At 36.9% G+C, this 19,535-nt stretch overlaps 1 long non-coding RNA gene across 1 annotated transcript; it reads left to right on the top strand.

Annotated features, from left to right (window-relative positions):
* The first annotated feature begins 611 nt into the window (after positions 1-611).
* LOC119084525 lies at positions 612-18,013 on the top strand. Its single transcript, XR_005089080.1, has 3 exons — positions 612-622; positions 681-685; positions 17,947-18,013. It is a non-coding gene; the product is annotated as an uncharacterized LOC119084525 (long non-coding RNA).
* The last annotated feature ends 1,522 nt before the right edge of the window (positions 18,014-19,535 follow it).

The following is a 19,535-nucleotide window of genomic DNA, read 5'->3' as shown; positions in this document are numbered from 1 at the left end:
AATGAGGAATCGAGGAAACGAAAATCCATTTGTCGTTGCTCTTGCCAATTGGCAAAAATATACATGACATTCGCTTCCTTCAGTATAAGGTGACAGTCCCGGACGACAATTACAGTTCGATAATGTCGCATGACTTATGGCCTCCAAATGTTCGATTGCGCGACTTTGTTAACAAGGGAACGAAATACACTGGAGTGTCGATGGACAATTTCTTTGTTAAAGTGAACTAGAATTGATTGACAGATTATGTTAAAGTCCAGTTGATCGTTTTTTCTGTTTCTTGTCTTTTATTTTTTGACGTGGAAACTAGAATGGAAACTTGTGTGATTTGCATGTGATTTTGATTTGTAATTGATCTTTTTTGACGCTTATTTCAATGCTTTGATTTAATTTGATAATGAACCGTTTTTGATTGACAAATGTTTTAGAAGAATTTGACAAATTGTACTTTTTGAATACGCCAGTAGGGTTGATACCCGTTGGTGGATAATAAATAAATAAAGGATCATCGTACACTTTAATGGAAAAACATTCAGCGGATAAGTTGAACGCCACCGGTGTGAAGGAAAATATTTGTCTGTTGTGGACCAAGGGAATTCATCGTCAAGAAGAATCATTGAACGTAAGCCTGGAAATTTCGGGCGTAAACGAAAGTGACGTGAAATATAAGTTGAAGTCAGTGAACGTCGTCGAAGACTTAGGTCTAACAGCACAAACAGTTGATCCTCACGGCTTAGGAAAGCGATTTAAGTATTTGAAAGGACTGCCGTTATCCAAGTACAAAAACGCAATTCCAACGACACTGATAGGCCTACGACACATTCGACTTACTACACCGCTAGAGACAATTGAAGGTGGAGAAAATGAGCCAATTGCGTCACGTTCAAGACTGGGATGGACGGTATGTGGACCTATCGACAGTAAAGGCTACCGTGGCAGAGTAAATCATCACGTGAACGGCATAGTGAACGGACGTGTTTATACGTCGCTCTCTGAAAGTGTTTCTTTTGTGCTTCTTTGTGTAAATAGATTTGTGATTTTGTCTAATTTTGTGCTACTTTTTGATGATTTCGATGTTTTTTGGCTAATTATGTGTGGTCAAATAGTGAGATAATTTAAAATTTATTGACAAAATCAAAATCGTTTGCTCGTGAACCACTTTTTCTTTGATCAATGTGTACGGCTTGTACAATTCTATTGTTCTCTTTTGTTAACGGACATGTGCTTATGAACAGCGATGATTTTGCTTGGATTTACAATGAAATTTCTGGTACAATTTTTGTACAATCGTTCGAAAGAACTCTTCGCCGTATGGCTCTATGTCGGGACTCTTAATGAACCTGATTCTAATGATCCACGGATCTCTTGCCTAATGGCTCATGATATTATTGAATGTGTAAACTATCTAATTGTTATTTACAGCTGTAGCGGTACTTGGACTTCTTTTGAGCAAAACTAAGTTAACATTCATATTGAACAGTGAAATTGTTTTGTAAGGAAAATTTCCATTGGAAATGCAGAATGATATTTTTATCGGTACAAACGGTACAGGCTTCTGTATACGCTTTGTACAAGACTTTTTGTTCTTTTTCAAATTCAGACATGTGCTTCAGTGATTGTAATGCTCGATGATATCGTTGCCTTAAAAATTTCACTGCTGTTTCTGTCACTTTCATCATTAAATAGATGAAGTAATGTGTTGACAAAAACATACTCAGGCAGAGCCTGAGGAAATAGATTTTTGCAATCGGAGGACATTCCGAGCTACACCGTTAGTTTGGAATAGTCCCATACAACAGCGAATGTCTAACCCAGCCCCAAAGCCAGTACAATGGGCCCAAACGGAGGCCCCCGTGCGTGCTCTACGCTAGTAGAGCGGCTTACTTTAATAAAAAAAAATCATCACGTGGTAACAAAATGTCCCTGCAAAGACAGAGACGAAGACATACAAGTTAATCAAAGACCATTTTTCCATGGAGTCTCGGTGAACTCTATGGATATGGAATAAAAAAAAAACAGGCAGGCGTTAGAAATGCTGAAGAAATTTACGATTCACAAAGGATATCGTTTTGAAACACGACTACTATGGAAAAACTATTTGTACGTACTGCCAGATAGCTATGCGATGGCGCGAAAACGTCTAACTTGTTTGGAGAATAAAGGTGCAGAACTTCTGCACGACTTCTGCACCTTTATTCTCCAAACAAGTTAGCAAGTTTGCAAGTATCATTCAACGGTTAAAATTCGGTTGTGCAACTGTTATTACACCGCGGTTATAAATTATTTGAAGATAACCCAAAATAACTAATTAGCAAGGTTGCGATCGCTAACGATTTTTATTAGCGACGCTAACGCTAACGGCTAATTTCGAAAAATGTTAGCGTCGCTAAACTTATTCGCTAACCGAAAAAAAGTTAGCGCGCTAGTAGCGGTCGCTAATAGCGATCGCTAATGTTTCGCTAAGAGATCTCATGAATAAGACGATTTTTTAATTTATAAATTTTTTTAACGTTTTCGATCACGGTGAGCATGATGAAATCTCAATAATTTTTTTAATATTGTTTTTGATGAACTTTGATTGAATTTTGTTCAATCATTTTTTGAGGAAAATTTTATAGATTTTATGATTATGATTTATGTTGAATATTACCTTTTTACCGGAGTTGCAAAAGACTGAGTATAGTAACAATTGGAAAGTCAAGCTTTCGTGTGAATTTTGTTAATCCAAAGCATGAAAAGTATTTTACACGATTGCGAGGTGGAATTGGTCTAATACATGAAATTTCATAAACTTTCAACGGACTTTGAATGTGAAGTACATTTCATAACTCGATTTTTCAACGCTTCACTTCTAGTTATGCAAATAGCAATTCTAATAATTCAATATTAAATTGTTCAATACCTAGAAAGTTCTATATTTCATTAGCGAAGTGATTAGCGATCAGCGAAAAAACTTTCGCTAATGACATTCTAGCGAGCGCTAACGCTAGTAGCGACAAATTTTGAAAATAACCGTCGCTATTAGCGGCGCTAGTAGCGACGCTAGTAGCGTCGCTAATGATTAACGACGCTAGTGCAACCTTGCTAATTAGTTGTCGCAACGTTGCTACAACGTTGCAATAACGGTTGTGCAACGGTTTTTGCCCAGTTGCGAAAGTTGTAAGATTCTAGTAACGAATTGGTTGTAAGACGGTTATACAACGAATTGGTTAAAGTTGTAAAACAGTTGTATGACCGACGTAGGACTTAAAATCACATTTGAAAATTCGATACCATCTTACTTATTAGTTGTACTACCGTTTCACAACTTTTTTGTTTATCATTATTTTCAGCTTATAGCTACACTTTCAAGAACACGTTTTATCTGGAAAATTGTATGTGCAATATTCGTAAATCAATTTACATTATTTATTATGTTTTTATGCACAGCAATTCAACTATTTTTTTTTTTTTAATTATTTATTATCATTCATCGTTTGGTGCGTAAATAAAGTAAGAGGCACGATGAATTGTTCTTATTTTAGTCACGGTTCGATTTTAGTCAACAATTCAGTCAGTCACTAGTCTCTTATATATCTCATTCGCTGCTGATGATCCAAACAAAGTTGTAAACTCAAAAGGAGGCACATCTTAAGCAGCTAAAGCTGCTTAACCATCATCCTAGGTTTTCTTCATGATAAATCGTTTGAGAAAAACTTTAATGCAGACACTCTTGCATTACTGACCCAGTGCAGAAACTACAGTTTGCATAATCTGTTTAAATTAATCCTTCAATACTTATAATCTACTTTTGGGTAGGACCTTTGGCGATTTTACATAAAAATAAAATTCAATCCATCATCACGGCGACGCTAATCATCTCGGTAGGTAAATTATTTGTATTGAAATCAGCAATAATTATCATTAGATCTAGTGTGTCACCCACCGTTTCTTTCTTTGGATAACCGCTCCATAATTTAGAGTCCTAACCATTACCGACGTTTTACATAGTGACTCCGTTGAAGATTGAAAATGAAAGAGAAAATGGACACACGACGGCCATGATTCTTTCTTTTTAAAAATTGAATGAAAATTCTTAATCTTCGGAAAATTGGTTCAAGAAGTTTTACACTAATAGCCGATGCGATTCCTTCGCCATGTAACGGGGTAACGTGGCCATTTATTTAAGATCCGTTCGAACGTCGCAAAAGATTATTTAAAATTTAGATCAATTCACGAAACCATCTATTTGTTCCAAATTTTTAAAGGCAAAACTGTTTTCCTATAACAATTCGTAAAAGGATGAATTCAGTTGAACCAAAGCAAATATTTCTTTTTAAAAATATTGAAAGTGTAGTAAAATAGATGGTGTCAAACAATTTGCAATCGTCATAGCGATCCCATGTAATCGATGTACAGCAAATTACCGTAAAAATTTGATGTTTTTTACATTAGATTTAAAAATTAGAAATTTTAATTTTGTGTACGTTAACTTAAACGTATTGAATGGTAAAACAGTGAAGCAATCAATCAGTATCCCGTTGCATGTGAACTTATAAACTTTTTCGAATTTTAGCGCTCACAAAAAACAAACGATTTGTTACACGTCTTGATCTAGTACGTTCAGTACTGCCATTTTGACGTATTGAGAAAGCGAAATGAAAAACATTGTTGATGTTTACAAAATGGTTCGTTGTATTAATGGAATTCTGTAAGTAAGAGTTGGAATCAAAACTCAAATATTTTAATATAAAATATTTAGTGTTTGATGACGAAATGTTGTGGAATTGATAGGCCTTATCTTTAAGCAGGTAATTTAATTCATAAACATGCATCGAAAGATCACTGATTGAAATTTTCGAATTCTTTTAGGAAAATGATCCAGCATCAACTGTTTACATTAGATTAGATCAGATTATTGACGGTATAAACTTTGGGAAATAGATTTTTGTCTTAGAATCGATGCGTTATGATGATATTGTTGTATAAAAAATCCAAGTGACATAAAGATCTCTACTGTAAAATGAAATTTTGGTGCCGCACATTGAGACTCTTGGAACATCGAGTGACTTAAAATCTCAAATCGGTCTACTGACCTCGGCCATCAAAAATTTGTTCTGGGACCCCCCTCAGCTTTCTTTTGTGAACATTTTCTCTGAAGAGACCAAAACTCTACGACGCCATCTTGTCGCCGTACCAACGTCGAAGTTGTTGCTATGTTTTGGCACATTTTTCGACATTTCTCAAAAAAGGTTCCGACGATTTTTTTGATATGCACATCAATCGATAGGTATTTCCAGTGGCTATCGATTGATGTACATATCAAAAAAATCCATCGACAAATTTTGGAGAAAATCGAGAAAAACTGTCAGAAAAAGCAGTCTTTTGCTATTTGCGGCAGCTCACAGGCTTCTGGCGGCTCTCAAATGTGTTCTATTGGAAGCGCCGACCTCAAAAACCATTACGACGCAACTATCACGCCAATCCATTGATTTTACGCTAACTGACAGCTATTTTAACTTTCAAAAATTCCGACTTTGAAGCCACCTAGCGGCCAAGCGACGCATAAAAAAAAATTTGACCCACATTTCCTGAATCAGCATCAAAAGCACTACCGAAATCAATGATAACATCATTAGGTCCGAGGTACGGCCTCAGTCCTAACCTAGGTCCGAACTCGACTTTTTCCCATCTCTCCAACCTAAAAAACACTCCTACCTACTTTTTAGATTTTTAAAAACGACGATGCCCTTCGGGCATCGTTTTTTAGATTGTTGTAAAGTCATGTATTAAGAGCGCAGCGCTTCGCGCTGCGCGCTCAACAAGTTTTTCCACTCGTTTTTCTACATCTTTGATAATTAGCACAGTATTGTCTTAATGCCAATTCAACAAAGTTTTAACCATCAATTTCACTTTTATTGTAAGATACTGTTGTCGACCCTAACTCCTATCAAGAGACCTAACAAATAACATAAAGAAACCTAACTTCGACAACAGCGGCAAACAAAACTAGTGAAATTGATCAATAAAATGTTGATTTACGAATTGGCAATAAGTTAGAAAAGTATTTTCCACAAAGTATTCACAGTTTTCAGCACAAACATTCTTCAAATTTCATTGTTTCACATAGTGACATCGTATGAAAACTGAAACACTAAAGCATAAAAAGTCTCTCATAGATAGGTATATATTCCGAGCGAACTTTTTAGCATGACATCTTGATTCCAACTGACGCAAATTTGCAAATGCATTAGTTGCTCAACCGTTTTACGACGAATTAGTGAAAGAAACTTCTTCAACTTATTGGTTGCATAACGGTTAATTGACGAATAAGTTTTTGGCAAAAATTATCTTTTCACTTATTCGTTTATTAACGGTTGCACCACTAATTCGTTAAAAATTGAATGATAACGAATTAGTTCTGAAACGGTTATATAACGAATAAGTTATTTTGAGCATAACTTATTCGTTACATAACCGTTGGACAACGAAAAAGTTTGCAACAAATAAGTCATTTTCCAACCGCGGTTATGAAATGCTACTTGGGAAGTAATCAACGAAATCATAGACAATTACATAACGAAAGGTTACGAATCGAAACTGTCATCAGAAGAGCTGAAGAAGAAACATCCAAGAACGTTTTACCTACCAATCTTCACCGTTACAAATCCAAAGAAACCTGAAAAGATCAGGCCAGTTTTTGATGCCGCAGCAACTGTCAACGGAACATCCCTTAATTCAACCCTGCTTACTGGTCCAGATCTGCTGTCACCACTGGTTGATATATTACGTCGATTCCGAGAAAGGAAAATTGCAGTGGCCGGTGATATAAAATATATGTTCTACCGGGTGCTCGTCAACGAGGTGGACAGACATTCACAAAGATTCCTGTGGCGAAATGGAGATCGCAATCGAGAGCCCGACGTTTATCAGTTCAACGTTATGACATTTGGTTCAAAATGCTCGCCAACAATACGTCAAAAACATCAACGCCGAAGAATACAAAATCGAATTCCCAGAAGCTTACGAGTCGATCACAAGAAATCATTACGTCGACGACATGCTAGACGGAGCAAATTCAACTGGAGCAGCGATAAAACTAATAAATGACGTCAAATACGTACACAGTCGGGGAGGGTTTGAAATAAGAAATTTCAAATCGAATTCCAAAGAAGTCCTGAACGCAATTGGAGAAACGTCTGAAGCAAAACAGGTAGACCTAGCGAAGGAACAGGTACTTGGAATGTTCTGGGATACTGAGTCGGACTGCTTCAGGTTTTCCTTGAGGTATACAAAGTTACCCGGGTAAAAATTTCAGTCTCAGTGAGACCATAAAATACGTAGTCTCAAGGGTCTCATTTCGGTCTCATTGACTTTTTCAGTTTACGAGAAGTCTCAATTTTAATTTATTTTCTGTAAATGAACAAGAATGAACGAGAGAAGATGAGTGGTCTCGTTTCGACTACTTTTCGAGGGTGAGGCGACATAACTACACGGTCAATATCGTCAGGAACGATACTATCGTTTTTTAGACGATAGTATCTTCCAAAAAACGATAGTATCGTTTTTTAGACGATACTATCGTCTAAAAAACGATAATATCGTCTAAAAAAATTTCATCCAGGACGATAATATCGTCTAAAATTATAAATTTTGAAATATTTTCAGGACGATATTATCGTTTTCTTGACGATATTATCGTTTAAAAAAACGATAATATCGTTTTTTTGGACGATACTATCGTTTTTTTTGGACGATACTATCGTTTTTTTGATAATACTATCGTCTAAAAAACGATATTATCGTTCAAAAAACGATAATATCGTTTTTTGACGATAATATCGTCCTGGATGAAAATATCCGCTGGACGATATTATCGTTATTTTCTTTTTCTGAACAAATTTATCGTTATTTTGGACGATATTATCGTCCTGGTCGATAATTTTTGGGACGATAATATCGTTCTGGACGATAGTATCGTCCAGAACGATAATATCGTTTTTAATTTATTAATTTTTTTAAATTTCAGACGATAATATCGTCCAGGACGATAATATCGTTTTTAATTTATTTAAAATAAAAATTCTAGACGATAATATCGTCCTGGGCGATATTATCGTTCTGGATGGTTGTTGAAGACGAAACACAAAATCTTGTAGATAAACACCTTTTTATAGACGGCAAATATATATTAAAAATTGGTTCATTTGGTTCCGTAAATTTAAATTTTATAATAGAAAAATTACACAGACTAATTATGAGACGATGCGAGAAAAAAAAATTAACTCCTAAGTTCCGACACCGTTCCGGCGCCCGGCTCGCATTGCGGCCCTCCGCTTCGCTCCGGGGCAATGGATCGCTCGGCGTGTTAAAACGCTTTTTATGTACAATCTAAGTTGGTATTCATTTCGTAAAAAGATGAATGATTTAGGGACGAACTAAACGCCTTTTTTAAACACTGATGTGTAGGTGATTTCCTCTGACAATTGTTTTTTGATATTTTGGAAGAGAATTCGGTTCTTGCTGCACCTCTGAGTAAAATTAAGTCCTGTACAATATTACCACCCAAAACTAAACGATAATATCGTCCTGGGCGATATTATCGTTTTTTTAAACGATAGTATCGTGCTGGACGATATTATCATTTAAGAAAACGATAATATCGCCCAGGACGATATTTTAGAATTTTCCAATTTAGACGATATATGAAAATTTTTTGGACGATATTATCGTTTTTTAGACGATACTATCGTCTAAAAACGATATTATCGTTTTTTAGACGATAGTATCGTTTTTTAGATGATAGTATCGTCCAAAAAAACCATAATATCGTTCCTGACGATATTGACGGTGTCGAAATGTCCCGCCACCCTTTTCGAGAATGTTTGAGGATGAACGAGAAGTCTTTTTTGGACTTTTATTTGTTAGACGTGATGAGGCTGACCGAGTGGTCTCCGATTTAATACTTTTCGAGACTGAACGAGTGGTCTCTTTTCAAATAATTTTTCTTTGCACCTTCCGAGACTGACCGAGTAGTCTCGTTTGGAATATTTTCCGAGAATGTTTGAGGATGAACGAGTAGTCTTTTCGAACTTTTTTTTTTAGACGTGATGAGGCTGACCGAGTGGTCTCCGATTTAATACTTTTCGAGACTGAACGAGTGGTCTCTTTGCTAACATTTACGGGTGTGCGAGACTGGAAGAGTGGTCTCATTTGGCAAAAATATTTTCTTAGACTTTTGAGAACGGAAAAGTGTTCTCATTTCGACAAAAAAAATTCTTGGACTTTTGAGAACGGAAAAGGGTTCTCATTTGGCAAAAATATTTTCTTAGACTTTTGAGAACGGAAGAGTGTTCTCATTTTGACAAAAAAATTTCTTGGACTTTTGAGAACGGAAAAGTGTTCTCATTTGGCAAAAATATTTTCTTAGACTTTTGAGAACGGAAAAGTGTTCTCATTTCGACAAAAAAATTTCTTGGACTTTTGAGAACGGAAAAGTGTTCTCATTTGGCAAAAATATTTTCTTAGACTTTTGAGAACGGAAGTGTTCTCATTTCGACAAAAAAAAATTCTTAGACTTTTGAGAACGGAAAAGTGTTCTCATTTCGACAAAATATTTTCTTAGACTTTTGAGAACGGAAAAGTGTTCTCATTTGGCAAAAATATTTTCTTAGACTTTTCTTCTTCTTCTTCTTCTTTTTCAGCCTGTTTCTATCCACTGCTGGATGTAGGCCTCTCCAATTTCTTTCCATTTCGTACGATCCATTGCCATTTGCTGCCAGTTTGTACCTGCAATATTCTTAATTCCGTTTGTCCATCTCTCTGGTGGTCTACCTATAGCTCGTCTTTTATATGGTCGCCAGTTCATGATCTTTTTGGTCCAACGTTCGTCTGTCCTTCTTGCAATATGTCCCGCCCAGCTCCATTTCAGGGATGCTATTCTTTCCATGACATCAACGACCCTGGTTTGTTGTCGAATCCATTGATTCGTCATTCTGTCTCTGAGTGTTATTCCAAGCATACTCCGTTCCATGGCTCTTTGTGTCACTCTCAATTTATCTTCGGATGCTTTCGTTAAAGTTAACGTTTCCGCTCCATAAGTGAGCACTGGAAGGACACAAGTGTCGAAAACTTTGCGTTTCAGACTATTATTCATTTTGCTTTTGAAAATTAGTCTGAGTTTTCCGAACGCTGCCCATGCAAGACCAATCCTACGTCTTATTTCTGCAGTTTGGTTGTCCAGACCTAACTTCAGTTTATGTCCTAGATATACATAGCTGTCGACTCGTTCAATGACAGTGTCACCAATTTTGATTTCTCTATCGTCCCCGATGTTGGTCATGACTTTTGTTTTTGATAAGTTCATCTTGAGGCCAACTTTGCTTGCCTCTTCACTTAACTGTTGTAGCATAAGCTGAGCCTGACCTAGATTCGCTGCTATCGGTACAATGTCATCAGCGAAGCGGAGATTGCTCAGGTACTCTCCATTTATATTTATTCCCATTTTACTCCAGTTTAACTTCTTAAAAATACTCTGCAAAATCGCCGTGAATAATTTCGGTGAAATGGTGTCACCCTGCCTTACACCTCGGCCAATTTTGAATTTCTCCGTGCTCTTATGAAGTTTTATACATGAAGTAGCATTTTTGTACACATATCGAATTGTGTTGGAGTACCTTGAGTCTACTCTATATTCGTCTAATGCGTCCAATATCGACCATGTTTCCACTGAATCGAAAGCTTTTTCGAAGTCTATGAATAGCAAGACTATGTCGATGTTGTATTCACGACACTTCTCAATAAGCGTTCTCATCACCTGCAAATGGTCGTTTGTGCTGAAACCAGATATGAAAGCAGCTTGTTCAACAGGTTGGTAGAAGTCGAACTTGTTAGTGTTCCTCTTCGTAATGATTTTCATAAACAACTTGTAGATTGTTGACAATAGGCTTATGGGTCGGTAATTTTCCAGCTTTGTTATGTCTCCTTTTTTATGCAGCAATGTAATTACCGCATTTTCCCAGGCTTCTGGTACTTCTTCCCATTGGAGACATTGATTAAACAAAGCCGTGATTGCCTTTAATAATGAGTCTCCACCTAGTTTATTGGCTTCCACTGGAACACCATCTTCTCCGGGAGACTTTTTGTTTTTCATCTCGGCTACTGCGGCCTTGACTTCATCAACAGTTATGTCGGGCATATCCTCCGATCCCACGTTTCTTATTATTGGTCTATCTTCGGTTTCTTCCGTTGGACTCTGTCTTGCTGAAGTAAACAAATTCTCATAAAATTCTGTTGCAATATTTAATATCGCATTTCGATCCGTTTGGATAGTTCCAGTTTTGTCTCGTAATTTGAAGATTTCTTTTTTGGCGTTTGTCATTTTTCTCCGTAGGACTTTCATATTGCAGTTAGCTTCAATTATGTTTTGAGCCAGTTGGACATTATATTTTCTTTCATCTGATCTCCTTGCTTTGTTGATACTTTTAGACAGGTTCCGGTATTCCACCGAGCCTCGTCCTCCGTTTTTTACCAACTCTGCTCTGCTTGCGATCAGGTCTAATGTTTCTCTGCTGAGTTTTGATTCTTTCCCTTGGACGGATTTGCATTTGGATTTCATGAAACCCATTATTGTATCGACGATTTTGGTATTCAATTCGTCCAATGTTTCACATTGATTGTTGACGTTATCTAATTCGTCAGTCATTGAGAACGGAAAAGTGTTCTCATTTCGACAAAATATTTTCTTAGACTTTTGAGAACGGAAAAGTGTTCTCATTTCGACAAAAAATTTTCTTGGACTTTTGAGAACGGAAAAGTGGTCTTATTTGGCAAAAATATTTTCTTAGACTTTTGCGAACGGAAAAGTGTTCTCATTTCGACAAAATGTTTTCTTAGACTTTTGAGAACGGAAAAGTGTTCTCATTTCGACAAAATGTTTTCTTAGACTTTTGAGAACGGAAAAGTGTTCTCATTTCGACAAAATGTTTTCTTCCAATTTTGAGAACGTGAGAGTGTTCTCATTTCGAGAAAATATTTTCTTCCAGCGAAAAAGTGCGCTCCATTTCGAGAACCTGAACTCTTTAACTCGATTTTACAAAATTAGATTGTTGAATGTGCGGCACAAAATGTAATGGATAGAGTGGTAATGTTGTACTGTATTCAAACACTGAAACGGTTCCTTAACATTTTTTTAATTCTATTTATTAAATAGAAAACATAGTACTACACCAAAACATTTTTTTAGGTTTTTTTTTAAATGAAAATTAAAAAATAAAAAAGTGATCATGTTATCATTGGTGTATCGATTTCCTGAATAGTCATGTTCAACAACAAAAAGCTGTTAAGATCAACATCAGTTGTTGTTTCTGAAACCATTACTTGTGGGTTATCGTCATAAACTTCGTTATTTTTTTGTCGAAATGAGAACACTTTTCCGTTCTCAAAAGTCCAAGAAAATATTTTTGCCAAATGAGAACACTTTTCCGTTCTCAAAAGTCCAAGAAAACATTTTTTCCAAATGAGAACACTTTTCCGTTCTCAAAAGTCTAAGAAAATATTTTTGCCAAATGAGACCACTTTTTGGTTCTCAAAAGTCCAAGAAAACATTTTGTCGAAATGAGAACACTTTTCCGTTCTCAAAAGTCTAAGAAAATATTTTTGCCAAATAAGACCACTCTTCCAGTCTCGCACACCCGTAAATGTTAGCAAAGAGACCACTCGTTCAGTCTCGAAAAGTATTAAATCGGAGACCACTCGGTCAGCCTCTTCACGTCTAACAAATAAAAGTCCAAAAAAGACTTCTCGTTCATCCTCAAACATTCTCGGAAAATATTTGAAACGAGACTACTCGGTCAGTCTCGGAAGGTGCAAAGAAAAATTATTCGAAAAGAGACCACTCGTTCAGTCTCGAAAAGTATTAAATCGGAGACCACTCGGTCAGCCTCATCACGTCTAACAAATAAAAGTCCAAAAAAGACTTCTCGTTCATCCTCAAACATTCTCGGAAAATATTCGAAACGAGACTACTCAGTCAGTCTCGGAAGGTGCAAAGAAAAATTATTCGAAAAGAGACCACTCGTTTAGTCTCGGAAATTGTAACAACGGTTCAAAAATGAAACTGCCAATAGATATATCAGATTTAGCAGCAAGCGTAACGTCGTTGGTGGTCCGATCCGAAAGTTAAGCATCATTGGTCACAATTTGTACCGAAGAAGTTGACTGAAATGATTGTATTTTGATTTTTTTTACATTTTTTTTTTATTTTGTGATGTATTTTGCGGTCACCCATCCAAGTACTAACCGCGACCAATGATGCTTAACTTTCGGATCGGACCACCAACGACGTTACGCTTGCTGCTAAATCTGATATATCTATTCAACTTTTTACGAGTCTGTTTGAGACTGTAAGAGTAGTCTTCTTTCTTATATGTTGCGAGACTTTCTGAGATTGTCAGAGTAGTCTCATTTACCATATTTTTCGAGAATCTGTAAGACTGACAGAGAAGTCTCATTTGGAATAATTTTTTTGGACTTCAAGAGACTGCCGAAATTGGATTTAGTGAATTGTAAGAGAAATGAAAAGTTGTGGCCATCTATGAACTCAACAGAGAAGTAACAAATGACAAAAAACGGGACAGAGAATATGAGACTCAAAAACAGTCTAACATACTCAAAATGTGAGACGTCTCAAAAAGAATTTAAAAAAAACTCAAAATGTGAGACCTCTCAAAAAGAATAAAAAAACTCAAAATGTGAGACGTCTCAAAGAGAATAAAAAAACTCAAAATATGAGACGTCGTCTCAAAGAGAATAAAAAAAACACAAAATGTGAGACGTCTCAAAGATAATAAAAAAACTCGAAATGTGAGTCCTCTCAAAAAGAATAAAAAAACTCAAAAAGTTATAAAAAAACTCGAAAACAATAAAAAAAACTCAAAATGTGAGACGTCTCAAACAGTCTTTTTTTAACTTAAAAAATTATCATCAGAGCACCGTCTCAAAAAGTCGAAATGAGACTGCTCATCTAGTCTCATACCGTCTCAAAAAGTCAAAATGAGACTGCTCATCTAGTCTCATACCGTCTCAGAAAGTGGAAATGAGACAACTCATCCAGTCTCATACCGTCTCAAAAAGTCGAAATGAGACTACTCGTTCAGTCTCATACCGTCTCAAAAAGTCGAAATGAGACTACTCGTTCAGTCTCACACCGTCTCAAAAAGTCGAAATGAGACTACTCATCCGGTCTCATACCGTCTCGTAAACCAGAAATGAGACTACTCTGTCAGTCTGACACAAACAAGTCTGAATGAGACTACTCGGCAGTCTCTTGAAGTCCAAAAAAATTATTCCAAATGAGACTTCTCTGTCAGTCTTACAGATTCTCTAAAAATATTGTAAATGAGACTACTCTGACAATCTCAGAAAGTCTCGCAACATATTAGAAAGAAGACTACTCTTACAGTCTCAAACAGACTCGTAAAAAGTTGAAAAGAGACTACTCATCCAACCTCAAACATCTTTGAAAAATATTTAAAACGAGACTTCTCCACAGTTTCGGATGAATTCTGATCAGAGGCGCCGACTACGGTCTTGCCGCGAGGCTCGGGCAACACTATGACCAAATTAGTCGAGGCTGAGCAACACTATGACTCTACGACACAATAAATATCATTTTTACATCAAAAATGATTTAAACTGTAGAAGAAAACGAGCATGTAAGTCAAAAATTCTCGCTGCGTGGCATTTCACTTTAAGAACAATTGCAACGTTAGCTTCACTACTTTCTCGGAATTCTACATAATTTAAAAGAAATCCTTCGGTTCCACACGATAACTCGACTAACATCTTTTTATCGCTGTTCTAGTTTTGTAAGAGTATGTTACAACATTAGGAAAGTAAGTGAGTCATTACATGACAAATTTGAATGTGTGTGTGAGTATATGTATTCAAGTGTGAATGTTTATGAAACAAGAGCGTTAGCAAAGTTTTTAAGGGACCGTATTGAAACGAACTTTATCTTCATCCGAATTTACACTGGCAGCACAATTAAGAAAAAAAAAACGCTCGCTACGCTCGCAATTATCTTTTATTCTTTACAAAGCTTATGGTTCTTATAAAGAAGTTTCGCCCAATGTTCAAAAGTGCCCAGGACACGGCTGTTTATCGATAATTAAATTTTACAAAAGCATCAATTAATAAAACATCAATTTTCGATCATACAAAAAAGCGACTTTTTTGGGCAACACTATACAAATAAAGAAGTCGGCGCCTCTGTTCTCGGTTGATAATGCCGTCAATTGTGGATTCGACCAAATTTTCAACATGGCAACGACTGGTGAGAGCAGTAGCAAATGCGAAACGAATAGCAGCTTGGATGGTAGCGAGACACAGGAAGTTAACACTACCATCGCTCAAATTATCGCAAAGAGATTTAATGGAATCTGAAAGAAATCTGATTCGCCAAGCACAATGGGAAGGCTTCACTGAGGAAATGACTATCCTAACTCGAAATCATAGCGTGGATCTAGATAGAAAGAAACCGATCGATTCGGGAAGTCCAATTAAAGACTGCGCTTCGTATTTGGATGAATATGGTGTACTACGAGTGAAAGGCCGAATCGATTCAGCATCGGCAGTAACGGAAGACGCAAAGCGACCAATCATTCTACCAAAGGATAATGCCGTAACGAAACTCATCGTGTTCAGTTACCACAAGAAATTCCAACATAGAAACCACGAAACGGTTGTAAACGAACTGAAGCAGAGATTCTACATTCCAAAAATCCGGACCGTTATGAAAAGTGTTCGATGGAGCTGCAAATTATGTGCATTGAGACGTTGTAAGCCGAAGAATCCTGAGATGGCCGATTTACCTCCTATACGTTTCGAAGCAGGAATCAGACCACTCACATACACCGGAATTGATTGTTTTGGACCGTACAAAGTGAAAGTAGGCCGCCAGTATCCAAAGCGCTGGGGAATAATCTATACCTGTCTCACAACGAGAGCAGTTCGGTTGGACGTGGTGCCAAGTTACGATACGGATGCGTGTATATTGTCTATACGCGACTTCATCAATCGAAAAGGTGTTGTTCAAACGTTTTATACCGACAATGGTACCAACCTGAAGGGAGCCAACAACGAATTGGCCAACGAAATTAAGAAAATCGATTTCGAGTGACTGAGAGACGAATTCACGAGCTGTTACACAAATTGGATTTTCAACCCGCCAGAAACTCCGCATATGGGTGGAATGTGGGAGAGACTCGTCCGATCGGTCAAAATCAGCTTGTACGATTCGATGAGTACGAGAACTCCAACAGACCAAATGTTACGAAGTTGGTTAATCGAAGCAGAAAACATAATTAATTCAAGGCCGCTTACATTCGTTCCGGTCGAATCGGAGGACGACGAGGCATTGACGCCGAATCACTTCATGCACTTCATGCTGGGTTCATCGAATGGCCTAAAACCACCTGGAAATTTCAAATCCGACGGCCCATACTTACGCCGCCAGTGGAAAGAAGTACAACGATGTACCGACCTATTCTGGAAACGTTTCATCAAAGAATATTGTCCAACGTTAATCCGACGATCAAAGTGGTTCGAGAAGGTTAAGCCATTGGAGGTCGGAGATCTGGTCATCAATTTCGACGAGAACGCTCCACGAAATACTTACAAACGGGCCAGAGTCGTGGAAACGATCATCGGAACGAACAATCAGGTACGAAGAGCTAAGGTCCTGTTCCCGAATGGAAGTACGTTATGGCGACCAGCCAACCGACTTGGAGTTCGACAAAAACCGACAAAAACGAGGGGGAGATTGTTGGCGCACGAATTCCAATTGAACGGCCTCTTACTGGGACCGAAGTCGAAATGTCAACATCTTAATCGAACTGAGTTGGCAAACGGGCGGAAGAAGACATTTTTCTATATTTGAGGCAAAGAAGTGAAATGTAGATCGAATTGGAAAAGGAGAATTTTTATTTAAATCGTTGAACATCTGCGTTGAAGTAAATTTAAATTGTATAAAGAAGTGTGTTGGACGTACGGAGGATTGTGTCTGGTGAATTGTTGTAATTAGGTAATTTAGAGAGAGGAAATTCATTTTTTTATCCGGTGCTCAGAACGGTCAAATTTTAGTTACAGATTCGCTGACCGATTTGCCAAGTGGTGAGATTTGTTGATTTGTTAGTTTGACACGAGCTAATTTTACTGATTTTGCAGTCTGGTCTAGGTTAGCTATTCTAATCCGAAAGTATGTTCCAACGCGGTTCTTGTGATCCTAGTTTACACAGCAAAGTAGGATTTGATCAATAAGTTTTAAGAATTCTAGATTGTTTACGTTTTACTGATCTAATTTAGGTAAATAAAAGCCTTCACCACATTTGAATACAAGACAAATGGTTTCAATTATGGCGATGCTGAATAGATCCTTGTGGATATATTGTAAACAGGCGCAAGACAAGAAAATACGGTTGCACGACGTTGCAACAGCGAGTGTGTGTGTTATGTACAGAAGTGTAACGATCGAGTGTAGCCCTACTACCACATATATGATTTTATCGTTCCGGAGTGAGTATGTCATACATAAACGAAAAGTGGAAAATATACTGATACACACATGGACACACACATTGTGCAAAACAAAACGTGTCAACAAATCCGTTTCATTCGAAGTCTCAGTAGCCGAATCGGTTAGAGCGCGTCACTTTTATGCGATGGTCTTGGGTTCGCTCATGGTCAAATTTTTGTTTTTTTATTTATTATTTTTTTTAAATCAAATATTCACGTAGACTTGCAGAATCCCTTCAAACTAATTTCATTTTCAATCGAAACGATATCTGTTTCGATGTATGACTCAACAAAACGTGCTCTTACGTCGTACATGTTGAGCAGATCGACTTTTCAAAGGTTTGTATCTCGGCAGATATTTATCCGATTGAAAAACTAATTACGTTACAGAAGTCCTGAGATCACGCACTACACACTGGCATTTTGTTTGATTGAAATCCGTTTAGTCGAAATTTAATTATTTTCATCGTAAACAAAATACAAGACAAAGGGTTCACACACACACTACGCCATGAGTCGTACACGTTATGTACTTTTCGAATTGAATCACATTAGCTGCGAAAATCCAACTAGTAATTTAGCAATTCGTACGTATTCGAAGACTCAGTGGTCGAATGGTTAGCACTGCTTGCTTTCACGCAAAGTCTCCGAGTTCGGTTCTCGTTGGGGTCAGGATTTTTTTTCGAGTTTCTTTCATATATGCGAATGCAACACAACATTTGAACAGTTTAGTTTCTTTCATTTAAATGCAGAGTAAAACAAAACTCCCTAGGGACGGGTCGCGGTCGACGATAGATTAATGTATCATATAAAGCTTATATACAGAACCTTTTAATGTATGACATACTCACTCCGGAACGATAAAAACATACGCATTTGTTTTTGTAGTAATCGTTACAGCTTTAAGTCAATACAGCATGTAGAGACCACGGGCGTAGATGATGACAAATTGGCAAAATATATCTTGCCAACTCTCGAGTGTAACTCTATGGTTAAGCCATTTCCAATACTCTTATTAAATAAAAGAAATATTGATACTCGCACAACAATGCTTCCATTACGGTAGATCATTAATCACTTAAAAAGTTGAGTATTCATCGAATGACAAAAATTCGCTTTCTGATTTCACATTTCAGTCGAACTGTTACTTTTATATTGAATTTCAAAACTCTTATACTCCAATGTAATCCTCGACTTTATATTGTACTTTCATCGTGTCAAACTGAATTTCCAACAATAGCGCCAATTAACAAGATTAACAAAAGGGGTGCAAAAACAATTTTTTCATCGTATTCGCCCTCATCTTGAAAGAGTATTCGAACACTCACTAGCACCGAATTTTTTGTCGTTATCGCTGCATTCGAAAAGTTATAAATTATGTCATTTGGTCACGGTCATTAATGACACGTTTTCTATTGTTGAACAGGAAAAAAAAGTCCTTCAGTCGAATAACATTGGAACCGCTAGATATTGCCACTACACCCATATCCCGTACAAAACAGCAAAACTCAATCCATATTATATCTAACAAACAACACTCCCTAGAGATTATGATACCAATGGTGCGCGTATGCAATGTTTAGTCATAATGAATTCGTCTGTGTGCAATTTGTGCGATCGAAAATTCCCTTATGGATTAACCAAAATATATTCTTTCGGGTCTGACTGCATAGTTTTTGATGTGAAATTTGAATTTTGATAGTTACGGTGTGCACATTAATATCTGTACATAAACTCGATGCAATTTAACGATGCCTGAGATAATTACAAGACATTTGATACATTAATACCGATAACAGTTTTGAATGTTTTTAGGGGGAGAATTCGGTACTGAGCGTGATTGCCACACGCAAAAAATCAACAAAAAAAATTTAACCATTGCAAAACGCTCCTCTACAATAAAATTAAGCTGAATTTAGTTGATTCAAAGAAATGTTCAATAGTAAAGTGTCCTTCAAAAAACCATAGGTAACCCAAAGAAA

Source organism: Bradysia coprophila, unplaced genomic scaffold, assembly GCF_014529535.1.
Source record: "Bradysia coprophila strain Holo2 unplaced genomic scaffold, BU_Bcop_v1 contig_75, whole genome shotgun sequence".
Lineage (NCBI taxonomy): Eukaryota > Metazoa > Arthropoda > Insecta > Diptera > Sciaridae > Bradysia > Bradysia coprophila.
Note: the sequence above shows the minus strand (reverse complement) of the source record. Positions and strands in the feature narration are given on the sequence as shown.